The following is a 13,514-nucleotide window of genomic DNA, read 5'->3' on the forward strand; positions in this document are numbered from 1 at the left end:
CACATATATATATATATATATATATATATATATATATATATATATATATATATATATATATATATATATATATATATATATATATATATACATATATATATATATATTATCTAACCTAACTAAACCGACAAGATTTTCCGCTTGACAAAGCTTAATAACCAACAAAATATGGTATGGTATTGCTCTAAATTGAATTTATCACTACATTTGTATCTTTTCACTATGTCCTATGTCTGGAGTTGTGGTGATTTGGTGCAATATCACACTTAAGCACGTTCAAACTTCACTCCGATAGTACGATATTACATTACTGCTGAGTAAAACATTCCTTTTCCTTAAAATTTGGGTTTAGGATCAGCCCTCCCATGCATGTAGTTATGGTGACATCTTGTCAGACCCAATTGTGTCATGACAGCAAAGTAGGAACCAGAAGAGCTTGTTGGGACGGTACAGCTCAGTTGGTAGAGTGGCCGTGCCAGCAACTTGAGGGTTCCAGGTTCGATCCCCGCTTCTGCCATCCTAGTCACTGCCGTTGTGTCCTTGGGCAAGACGCTTTACCCACCAGCTCCCAGTGCCACCCACACTGGTTTAAATGTAACTTAGATATTGGGTTTCACTATGTAAAGCGCTTTGAGTCACTAGAGAAAAGCGCTATATAAATATAATTCACTTCACTTCACTTCAAGAGCTACCGCACAAAAGTACAAGCTGTGTACCACTAAAACCAACACACAGGTAGGGATTTTTCAAATTCATGTTTTTTTTTTTATGTGAAAAAGACTATTGAGCACAGCATGTTCAGAATGACAAATGGTGTCATAGCAGTGCGTTGGAGCCTATCACAAGACCGTCTCTGTTTACATTTGCCAAGGGGGTGTTTTCATGACAGTTTGTCATTCACTCAGCAAGGACCTAAATGCAAAAACGACTTTACGGATTTCCACAAAACTAAAAAGATCATTCACGATCCTTATGTGAGACAGAAACACATGCCTTTCTCTTTTCTGTGCATTCGAAATAGTAAAAAACTGCTCGTACGAGGCGGCTAACAATGCAGGCAATGGGGATTCATCTATTCCGCCTTTAAAGCCAACAACGCTTTATTTGCATGCTGTGACCTGCATATAGCATATACCGTAATTTCCGGACTATAAGCCGCTACTTTTTCCCCTCGTTCTGGTCCCTGCGGCTTATACAAGGGTGCGGCTTATTTACGGCCTTTTCTTCTCAGACACCGACGAAGAGGATTTCGGTGGTTTTAGTACGCAGGAGGAAGACGATGACACAATGATTAAAGACTGACTTTTCATATACCGGTAGGCTGGTTATTTTGATAACGTACAGGCGAGCACTTTGTATTACTTTGCACCGTTGTATTATTTGTACTCTGCACGAATGCTGTTCGCCATGTCAAAGATGTGAAAGTTTGATTGAATGATTGGAAGATTTATTGTTAATAAATGGGACGCTTTGCGTTCCCAAACAGTCATCTCTGTCCCGACAATCCCCTCCGTGGTAGCAGGAACCCCTATATACGACGGTAATTACACATCAAAACCCTGCGGCTTATAGTCGGGTGCGGCTTATATATAGAGCAATCTGTATTTTCCCCTAAATTTAGCTGGTGCGGCTTATAGTCAGGTGCGGCTTATAGTCCGGAAATTACGGTAACCAAGCTATAGCGACATTGTTACATAAGAGATAACACAGAGGAACTACTTGTCTGGCGTCGTGACACATCACCTTGCTCACAGTGCTCCTCCGACCATTAGCGAGTAGCCAGCTATTAGCTTGAACTTGGGTTGTATGGTATACCGGTATTAGTATAGTACCGCGATACTAATGAATCAAATTCGGTACTATACCGCCTCTAAATAGTACCGGTCCACCACCCCCCGTCGTCATCACGTTGTATCATTGCTGGTTTTACGAGCAGAGGAGCATGTTCGGTAGCGCACAATCACGGAGTACTTACAAACAGACACTGTGTAGACAGAAAAGGGAGAACGGACGCATTTTGGCTTAAAAACTAAAGATAAAGGTGAAGTTATAACACTGAAACGCCCACTGGAAGAGGTGCTTTAAGACATGGTTAGCTAGCTAGCGGCTAAAGTCCAGCCGCTGTCGGCAGTGTTTTAGCTACTTCTAAATCACTAATCCTCGCCTCCATGGCAAGTATCATATCTGCAGAACGAGGAATAGCTAAACATGCTTCACTACACACCGTAACTCACCGGCGTCAAAATGTAAACAAGCGCCATTGGTGGATCTATACCTGACATCCACTGTAATGATACCAAGTACAAGAGCGTATCTAGTCGATACTACTACGATTACGTCAATATTTTTTGGCATCACAACATCTTCTTTCGTTTAAAAAAAATGTATATTATGTTTATAAACTAAATATGTCCCTGGACACATGAGGACTTTGAATATGACCAATTGATGATCCTGTAACGACTTGGTATCGGATTGATACCCAAATTTGTGGTAAACTTATGTAAAGCATCCAAACAACAGAAGAATAAATGATTATTCCATTTTAACAGAAGTGTAGATAGAACATGTTAGAAGACAAAGTAAGCAGATATTAACGGTAAATGAACAAATAGATGAATAATTCATTTTCTACCGCTTGTCCTTAATAATTTTGACAAAATAATAGAATGGAAAATGACACAATTTGTTACTGCTTATGTCAGCAGACTAATTAGGAGCCTTGTTTACTTACTACGAATAGACAAGTTGTCAAGTATGTTCACTATTTTATTTAAGGACAAACTTGCAATAACAAGTTTAATGCACCGTAAGATTTGTTGTTAAAATAAAGCTAATAATGCAATTTTTTGTGGTCCCCTTTATTTAGAAAAGTATCGAAAAGTACCGAAAAGTATCGAAATAATTTTAGTACCCGTAGAAAAATATTGGTATCAGGACAACACTAGCTTGAACTGCTAACAACGTAAGATAAAGAAAAAGAGGAGGGTTTTTAGCTTCTGCATATCCTTTGAATACCTGTATAGTAGAATGTTGTGGCATCAGGTCGAGAAGTTGGGCAACTTTGAAATATACACACATGACCAACTTGATACTATATGGCTCTCAACAAACGGAATGCAGCATAAGATCATCACAACATAGAAATATTTTTTTTACCTGAGAAGTGAGGATTATTTTGAATTTACCAGCTCAAGGAGAGCACAAGTGCTGAAAGATACAAAAATGGCTGAAAACTGTATCACGATATAAGCGTTTTGTATCGGTCGATATCAATAATTATTGATAATTTTTATGACCTATCGAAAATAAGAAAGAGGAGACAAATATATTAAATGTAACCTTTCTCTGATTATAATTCCCTCAGCTATCATGGCAGAAAGGAAAGGAAAGTTAACACTACAACAATCAATGTAAACAAAATTGTAAAATCATATCGAACACTTAACAATAACTTATTCAATGAGGGTGAAAAAACAAGGAATACATAAAAAATGCTTAATAAATGTAAGAAAATAGTGCAAAGCGTGAAAATATAAACATAGACAAACCTGAAAATAACTATTTTCTGCAGGTTTAATGCCAGGAAGTTACTGCTGTGCTCTAAAGGGTAAGCGCAGCTCAGGTGGTGTGGTATTACCAGTCCTGGTGGGGACGAGCGCCTTGCGTAATTTACAGACCACGTTAAGCTGAGTACGGTCCGTTTTAAAAAATAAACATAAAAATGCTATACTGTCCAGGTGACTTATCCTGTGTTATCCACAATTTCTTCCTTTTTACTTTTTCTTCTCACTCCGTGCAAAAAATCCACCGCTAGACAACAAATTGACGCAACCAAACTGTTAGCGTGTCACTCCCACTGATCAGTGACCACTTCCTGGGTTGCTCGGTTACCAGAGAGTGAGTGCCTTTGTTCATGCAACCAACCTTGCTTTGCAACTTACGTTTTCCTCCGAAATTGAAGAAAAAAAACATTTTTTGTTTTTTTTGTTTGTTTATTGGGTTTCAGACACATATAGTTGACAGGAACAGCCAAAAATGCATCAAATGCTGTTATTTCCTCCCCAATAAGTAAAAAATAAATAAGTAATAAAATAATTAGAAAATAAAAGAGAAACCACAGACAGTTACATTCTTGAATGGCCCTAGAGAGATACAACGACCAACCAGCACAGAAAAGGCTCATCAACCACTCACATTTAAATTGTGTTTCAATCAGGGTTAATTTGGAGATCTGTCTCTCCTATATATATGGGAACGCGTTTTATTGCTATCAATTACGGGTCTATTGCATTATATGATGACATTGTTTTATCCACCAGCCCTAATTGTAAGTCACAGTTTTTTTGTTCTTATCTGAAACGTTTCGCAATAGGTCTACATGATAACGCCCCAAGGCTCTCACAAAGTCTGCCATTGGTTGCAGCCAACACAACACCTGCTCCCTTTACTACTGTTGACTAAAGCAGTGTTCGTTGCTATGCGAAATCACTGTGCCCATGAAATAAGTTACGTTCATGCGTAAAATGACCAAAATAAAGTACATATTACATGTTATCATGCATGTGCTTGGTACTACATTACATACAGTTACATAGTTACAGCATGTATATAAAATAATTTTGGAGGTTTTTGGATGGTTTTTTGAGGGCTTAATAGGCGGAATAGAACATATCTCCATTACTTGCATCGTTAGCCGCAGAACGCCCAGAAAAGAGGAAAACATATGTATTCTTGCCTCACATAATGATGGACAAAATTTAGAAAAAAAAGTGCAGTGTTCCTTTAATAAAGCGATGGGGCCAAATGGTGCATTTGATATTTTTTTACACTTCACTCTTTAATAGCATTCACTTTCTTCCTCAAGCAAAACATACATGACTTTGGGCATTACCTAAAATGTAAAGATGTACAATTTTGGTGTTGGAATTGGATTGCCAGGGGTCGGCAACCCAAAATGTTGAAAGCCATATTGGACCAAAATTTAAAAAAAAAAAATCTATCTGGAAGCAAAAAATTAAAAGCCTTATATAAGTCTTATAATGAAGGCAACACATGATGTGTCTATATTAGCTGTATTAGCCTACTATCAAAATGACAATGTGTCGCAGGCTGACGCAAATCTTTGTTGACAAAAATGTTGACATTTTAATACTTAATCTACACATTTTCACAATATTGGAAAACATTAATAAAACGAAGGCTTCTCAGAGGGTGAAATAACTCCTGGAAATGACTGGCTTTGAGTGGCCAAAGGTGTGTGTGTGTGTGTGTAAGTGTGTCCAAGTTAAAGGAAACGGTAGGCCGTCTTCTTCTAATGGATTTATTACAATCTTTGCGAGCTGGCTAACGTTTGCTGTAGTCTGGAACAACATGGCACACATACAACTATCATAAATGCAGCCATTATTACATACAGATAATGTGTCATGAGACATGCAAATAATAGTTAAATACAGGGAGGACATAATTAAAGGATATTAAATGAGCTCAAATATACCTACAAACAAGGCATGATGATGCAATATGTACATACAGTACATAAATAGCATGTTAGCATCGATTAGCTTGCAGTCGTGCACTGACTAAATATGCCTGATTAGCACTCCACACAAGTCAATAACATCAACAAAGTTCACCTTTGTGCATTCACGCAAAGCATAAAATGTTTGGTGGACAAAATGAGACAAAGAAGGAGTGGCATAAAACACATCTTTCTCTGTCAACGCTGGAGAAAGTTGTAAATGTAAACAAACTGTTGCGTCACAGTCCACACAATTACGGTGAGTTCAAGGACCGCCGAAATTAGTGGGTCAAAACGCTCGCCAAAGCATAAACGCACACATAATAAACAGTGTGCTTTCTAACAATTAGGGATGTTTGTGTCTTGTTTGTCCTCCTGCAGAAACCGTATTAAAACAAGAAATATACCCCCCCCCCCCCCCCCCCCCCCCCACCCATCTTTTTCCGTTGTCATACATTTTTGAAAAAGCTCCAAGGAGCTACAAGGGCGGCGCTATATGCGGCTCTCAAGCCGTGGGTTGCCGACCCCCAGCCTTGGCGGACTTTTGCGCTGTACCAAGTTCTATTCTAGTTACTAGCGATTTCTTCTACTGTTTGACTTTTGAGACCAAAACATTTCAATTTTCATTAATTCATTGTGTACCGGTCAGAGGTGAGCTGGAGCTTATCCCAGCTGACTTTGGGCGAGAGGCGTGGTATACTCTGGACTGGACAGTCAACCGCTGAGCGAAATATCAACCAATTAAAATGATCTCCATCCATCCATCAATTGTTTTGATTGATTGATTGATTGATTGAGACTTTTATTAGTAGGTTGCACAGTGAAGTACATATTCCATACAATTGACCACTAAATGGTAACACCCGAATAAGTTTTTCAACTTGTTTAAGTCGGGGTCCACTTAAATTGATTCATATACAGATATATACTATCATCATAATACAGTCATCACACAAGATAATCACATTGAATTATTTACATTATTTACAATCAGGGGTGTGGAGGGGGGGGTAGGATATGGACAGCAAGTAGTGAGTGTTTTCACTGCTAATGTGTGTCATTCATGTTCTATTATTCAGGGTCACTGGTGAGCTAGAGCCTTTCCCAAGTGGCCAAGAGGCAATCACAAGACAACCATTCACGCTTTCTCTCAGATCATCACTGAGCGGGGCCGGGGACGAGTCCAGGGTGTACCCCGCCTCTTACTTGAAGTCAGCTGGGATGGGCCGCAGCCTACCCGTGACGCTAATGAGGACAAGCGTAATAAAAAATGGATGGATGGACAAAAAATTCAAACCAATTACTGTAGGGATAGAAGTATAGTCAACCAGCACATACTGCTGAAAATAATCAGTGTATATCGTCTTACTAGGCATGGGATATATAACATAACATCTTTATCGTGATACATATTGCAGCCTCCTGCGATAACAACATACATCACAATATATTATTTGGCGTATAAATGATAATAGAACCATTTCAAAATGGGTTACAAAGGCTTCTAATGTAGCTGCGGTTATATTATTTTCTCAAAACTATTATTAAAATACTTGCTAATTAACCGTTAATATCTGGTTATTTTCTGTTGTAACACATTTCTATCGCCGCTTCGTTGTAATGTAATAATCACTTATGTATGTTTTGTTGTTTGGATACTTTACGTTTATTTTGTGTGATACTACAAATGTGATATCGATCCACTACCAAGTAGTTACAAGGGCAGAATTGGTCATACCAATGTTCAACATTATGGCTGGGTTATATGGCTGAAAACTATATCACGAATCGATATACGTTTTTTATATTGATTGATATCGATAATTATTGATACTTTTATGACTTATTTAAGCCTGACAATAGTTACAGTAAATTAATTTCCAACTTACCAAAGCTGCTATTTATCAGTGGAGAGGGTAGGGTGTCTGGTAGCCAGGTAGGATGAGAGCGGCTAAAGTAATAAAATAAGTAGATTTGAAGGTAGCTGCAGATTTGAGACACTAGATGGCAGTAGTGTATAAGCTATTGAACACTACACAGAGAAGTTTGGGAAGATATTCATTAAACCGACACATTGGAAGTGTCAGGATGTTGCTGTGCCGTCTGCATTAAAACCAACAAAACTAAAGACAAGTTTCTGTTATTTAGTTGATATATCAAAATATCACAGTTTCTCTTCTCACTCCATGCAGAGAATCCACTGCGAGACAGACAGACGGCGCAATCAAACTTGGTAGTCGATACTTTTACGTGATTGGCTGTTAGCGTGTCCCTCCCATTGCTCAGAGACATTTCTTGTTTCCTGTTTGCTGGGTTTCCAAAGCACGAATCTTGCTTCATAATTTCGTGTTTCTTCTGACCAAAAAATATAAATATATATTGAATATTTTATCGAATGCATTTCATATTGATATCGACTGTGTCTGTCGCAATATATATTTATCGTTTTATCGGCCCAACCATATTCATAATTATTATTAAATGATTACATTTTGATCTCAACTGCAATCCAATAAAAAATACACGATGGCGATGTAACAATATTTAAATGGTTTTCTTATTCCCTTTTATTAGGGGTGTGAAACTTTGAGCACCTAACGATTTGATCCGATTCCTGGGGTGACGATTTGATTCAGAATCGATTCTCAATTCAACATGATTTTTAATTCAAACCGATTTTCGCAATGGATTATTTGTTACAATAATTATAATGAAACTTTTTCAAAACAGGTTACATGTTAGAAAAGATCCTTCTGGTTGCATGGTGACGGCCTAAAAACGTCTGTTTAGTAATTGATTCTTATAAATAAAAATTATATTTCTTTTTTTAAATACATTTTTTTAAATTATAAATGGATTTAGAGTCGGGATGAATAAGAATCGCAATTTGGATGTGAATCGATTTTTTTTGTGCACTCCTACTTTTTATTGCATACAATATGTATATTAAAGTCAATAGTGCAAAATAACTAAATAAGAAAAAACTATTATTTGCTTTTAGTTCTTGTTTGTAATCAATAACAAAAACGACAAAAAAAATATTTTGTGACAGTAAAAAGTATCCCACTATATATAATGTGTTGATATTTGTAACAATCCACCCACCTTTGTTTACATTCAAGAGGTTTTGTGTACCTAATGTTTGTAATGTAGCATGTTTAGCTATTCCTTGTCTTCTAGTCCTCCAGTGATAATTTTACTTTTAAGAAAAGTAGTTTATTTACCGCCTTGGGGGTGAGGATTATTTAGCTACGAACTATTTGAGGACACCTATGTTCGCTTGTCGCTGCCAAATTTTAGGGACAAAGCTAGAATGTGTCATCAACAAACACTACCGTTCAAAAGTTTGGGGTCACCCAAACAATTTTGTGGAATAGCCTTCATTTCTAAGAACAAGAATAGACTGTCGAGTTTCAGATGAAAGTTCTCTTTTTCTGGCCATTTTGAGCGTTTAATTGACCCCACAAATGTGATGCTCCAGAAACTCAATCTGCTCAAAGGAAGGTCAGTTTTGTAGCTTCTGTAACGAGCTAAACTGTTTTCAGATGTGTGAACATGATTGCACAAGGGTTTTCTAATCATCAATTAGCCTTCTGAGCCAATGAGCAAACACATTGTACCATTAGAACACTAGAGTGATAGTTGCTGGAAATGGGCCTCTATACACCTATGTAGATATTGCACCAAAAACCAGACATTTGCAGCTAGAATAGTCATTTACCACATTAGCAATGTATAGAGTGTATTTCTTTAAAGTTAAGACTAGTTTAAAGTTATCTTCATTGAAAAGTACAGTGCTTTTCCTTCAAAAATAAGGACATTTCAATGTGACCCCAAACTTTTGAACGGTAGTGTACCTTATCACGATAATATTAAAAACTCTATATTGTCGGCCAAATTTACATTTGTATCGTTTATCGTCTATATTGCGCAACCCTACATCTTAACATCTTTTCGAATGCTTTCTGGCAAGTTGGTCTTCAATTGACACGATGGACACATCCAGAATCCTCGATTCCCATTTTAAGCCCTGCTAGTGTTCTTTGGAACATGACCATGTTTGGTAGTGAGCAAGGCCGTGCGGGCGTAGGAGTGAGTGGAAGAGTGAGTTTTAGAGCGCTTAGAGGAGTCAGCCTTATATTAGAAGCAAAATGCACAATTGATATGATCGGTTGTGTGCTTAGAACCCACATAACCGTTCTCAAGGGGCTTCTTTGACCCCTACTCTAAATATGATTTCCAGGGCCCAGTTGTTCAAAAGGTGTAGTAAGGATCTATTTTCTCAGAATTTTGAAATCCCCTTTTTTGCCATCCAGGATCACGTAACCCGTCTTACTTTTTATCCCAGTTGTTCAAAGTAAAATTGGATTGAATCGGTCTGATCCAGATCCAAATTTGTCAAGATGATTACTTCCGGACAGAAAGTAGTTTTGCATATTTGTCCCACAAAAAGTAAAAAAATAAAGAAGAAATAAAACTACTAAACATTCCATGTGCTTCAAATTCAAACTTGAAATGTCTACCTTGAAACAAAAAAAACAAAACAACAACACACAAATGCCATTGTCAGAAACTAGGATTTCTGGATGTGTCTGTAGCTATTTCCAAAAAGAGTTAGAATTAGAATTGAATACTTTGATTTTGACAGCTTTTAAAAGGAATATTGTGTTTCTACTTTACTGGTCTTTAGTGTTAATCTATAATTTCAACTGGAGGTTTTTCTGATACATCACGATTAGAACATAAACAATTCATGAATCCATGGACAAATCACCAAACATTGATTACCCGTATTAATGTATGTTAAATAAAGATAGTTCTAAAATGCAGCATTAATACTAATGTTCCCTAAACCAGAAGTTCTTAACCTTTTAGACTTCGGGGCCCAACTTTTCCACTACAGAGGGGCCCTAGGCCAACTAAAATATCAACACTGACACACACTTTAACAGGATAAACCTTGTCAAATATATTTTTTTAAAAACAACGTCACAATAATCACTAAGATTATTATCAAGGCTTAGGTCAGGCTCAGAACAAAAATAAATTCTAATCAATTTACTGCAAAAAATGGACTCATAAAAACTGATGAAAAATAAGTGTACCTACAGTACATTCAATACAATACATTAATTAATTCTATCCATCCATCCATCCATCTTCTTCCGCTTATCCGAGGTCGGGTCGCGGGGGCAGCAGCCTAAGCTGGGAAACCCAGACTTCCCTCTCCCCAGCCACTTCGTCCAGCTCTTCCCGGGGGATCCCGAGGCGTTCCCAGGCCAGCCGGGAGACATAGTCTTCCCAACGTGTCCTGGGTCTTCCCCGTGGCCTCCTACCGGTCGGACGTGCCCTAAACACCTGCCTAGGGAGGCGCTCGGGTGGCATCCTGACCAGATGCCCGAACCACCTCATCTGGCTCCTCTCGATGTGGAGGAGCAGCGGCTTTACTTTGAGCTCCCCCCGGATGGCAGAGCTTCTCACCCTATCTCTAAGGGAGAGCCCCACTACCCGGCGGAGGAAACTCATTTCGGCCGCTTGTACCCGTGATCTTGTCCTTTCGGTCATAACCCAAAGCTCATGACCATAGGTGAAGATGGAAACGTAAATCGACCGGTAAATTGAGAGCTTTGCCTTCCGGCTCAGCTCCTTCTTCACCACAACGGATCGATACAGCGTCCGCATTACTGAAGACGCCGCACCGATCCGCCTGTCGATCTCACGATCCACTCTTCCCTCACTCGTGAACAAGACTCCGAGGTACTTGAACTCCTCCACTAATTCTAATTCTAATTAATTCTAATACATCTATTAATTCTAACTAAATGAATAATTTAGTCATACTTTTTGCACTTAAGAAACTTCTCTATGACTTTAGCTCCAGACTTCTGTTTGTCATTACTGCCACAAATGGTGGAAAAGTGTAATACAACTGAGTACCGCTGCAGCCCATATGAACCACAGACATTTTTTGGCGGCCCTGTAGGGGGCGCTTGCGGGCAAACAATGGGCACTATGGTTAAGAAATACTGCTCTAAACGTTAACTATATGGTCGTAACTAATCAAGGAAGGACTATTAGCCAACATTCTAAGCTGGCTTGAATGTGAAGCAGTGACACACGAAAATAATAAATGCTTTGTATACCTCAACAGAAGGCTAACAGGAACTGCGTTACAGCAGACTAAGCAGCGGAAATTATCAAGTAGATTAATACATCAGAAAAGACAATAATATCCATACAGTACGGCTACAAATCTGTCAGCCATAGATATGAATGAGTCTTTGTATGGCGACTGGGGCCAAAGTGTCTGAACATTCTGTGAATTTAGAGGGCTTACAAAATGAAATTAATTATTAATAATTAAAGGTAATATATTTAGAACTAGGGCTTTGAATCTTAGGACACCACAAGATTTGATTCGATTCTTGGGGGTAACGAGTCGATTCAGAACCGATTCTCGATTCAAAACAATTCTTGATTCAAAATCAATACTTTTTTAATAACTTGGAGGGCCAGTTCTACGATTAACTGCATTTCTCCATAAAAAGGACAAAGAGCTCTGAAAAATTTCTATATTACTAAACTTTAATAAAATCCTACCCAAACATTTACTAAAGTCAAATACAAATAAAGCAGCAAGACAAGTATCCAACACTTCTCTTTTCTAAAGTAAATCTGTACAGCAGATATGATCAAATACATCAACTACCGTATTTTTCGGAGTATAAGTCGCACCTGCCGAAAATGCATAATAAAGAAGGAAAAAAACGTATATAAGTTGCACTGGAGTATAAGTCGCATTTTTTGGGGAAATTTATTTGATAAAACCCAACACCAAGAATAGACATTTGAAAGGCAATTTAAAATAAATAAAGAATAGTGAACAACAGGCTGAATAAGTGTACGTTATATGACGCATAAATAACCAACTGAGAACGTGCCTGGTATGTTAACGTAACATATTATGGTAAGAGTCATTCAAATAACTATAATATATAGAACATGCTATACGTTTACCAAACAATCTGTAACTCCTAATCGCTAAATCCCATGAAATCTTATACGTCTAGTCTCTTATGTGAATGAGCTAAATAATATTATTTGATATTTTAGGGTAATGTGTTAATAATTTCACACATAAGTCGCTCCTGAGTATAAGTCGCACCCCCGGCCAAACTATGAAAAAAACTGCGACTTATAGTCCGAAAAATACGATATATTATTTGCCTGAGTGGCTGGACAAGAAAGATTTAAAAAATTATTATAAAAAATTATTTGTTTTTTAATCGATTAGGAAACTCGAAAATCCATTTTTTTGACACCCCTAAAAATAATCTATGATATATTAATAATATACAATATAATACTTAAATATGGATAAATAATCAATTTATAATCGACTCGTAGCCCCTGAATCGTAATCAAATGGTGAGTTACTCAGGTTTAAAAATCAGTTAAAAAACGATTACTTAATGTACGCGTATCTACCGCATGATGAATGTTATTTATTTGACCTGTTAGAATTTGAGTTTAATCAAAATGTTTTCCTGAGATCTACCCTGAATCCCAAAGTTATCCCAATCCTACTACGAAAGATCTGAACAACACAAACTGAGGGTTTGATCCAAGATTGGACGATGTGACGAGATACGATTTCAGAATCTTTTGGTTTTGAACAACCAGTTTTCAAAATCTGATCCGTTCCCTTATCCAAACACAGATCAGGCCACCTTTGGAACAACCGGGCCCCGAAGACATGACTGTGATATCAGCTTCCGTCGGCGGAGCGTCACCCGTAGCTCCGTGGCCCAACCTTGAATTTCTCACTGCGTCATTTATTTCTTGGCACATTCCAGCTCTCTGTCATTGTTACCATTAAGGGGGCTTTTCCCTGCACTAACAGCCTCCACTTTGGACTCAAAGGTCAAACTACCGTTGCGCAATAGTTGAAATGCACACAATCTTGCACTTTTAGAGTGTAATCTTTCTC

General features: G+C 37.8%; 2 protein-coding genes across 4 annotated transcripts in view; one reads left to right on the forward strand and one right to left on the reverse strand.

Moving 5' to 3' along the window:
• The window catches only part of LOC133640451 (cytospin-A-like), a 266,085-nt gene that overhangs the window by 79,000 nt on the left and 173,571 nt on the right, over positions 1 to 13,514 (reverse strand). The gene's annotated exons all lie outside the window — the stretch shown is intronic.
• Positions 1 to 13,514, forward strand: part of dlgap2b (discs, large (Drosophila) homolog-associated protein 2b) — a 205,962-nt gene that overhangs the window by 7,944 nt on the left and 184,504 nt on the right. The window lies entirely within an intron of this gene.

This window comes from Entelurus aequoreus, linkage group LG23 (assembly GCF_033978785.1).
Source record: "Entelurus aequoreus isolate RoL-2023_Sb linkage group LG23, RoL_Eaeq_v1.1, whole genome shotgun sequence".
In the NCBI taxonomy this organism is placed as follows: Eukaryota; Metazoa; Chordata; class Actinopteri; order Syngnathiformes; family Syngnathidae; genus Entelurus; species Entelurus aequoreus.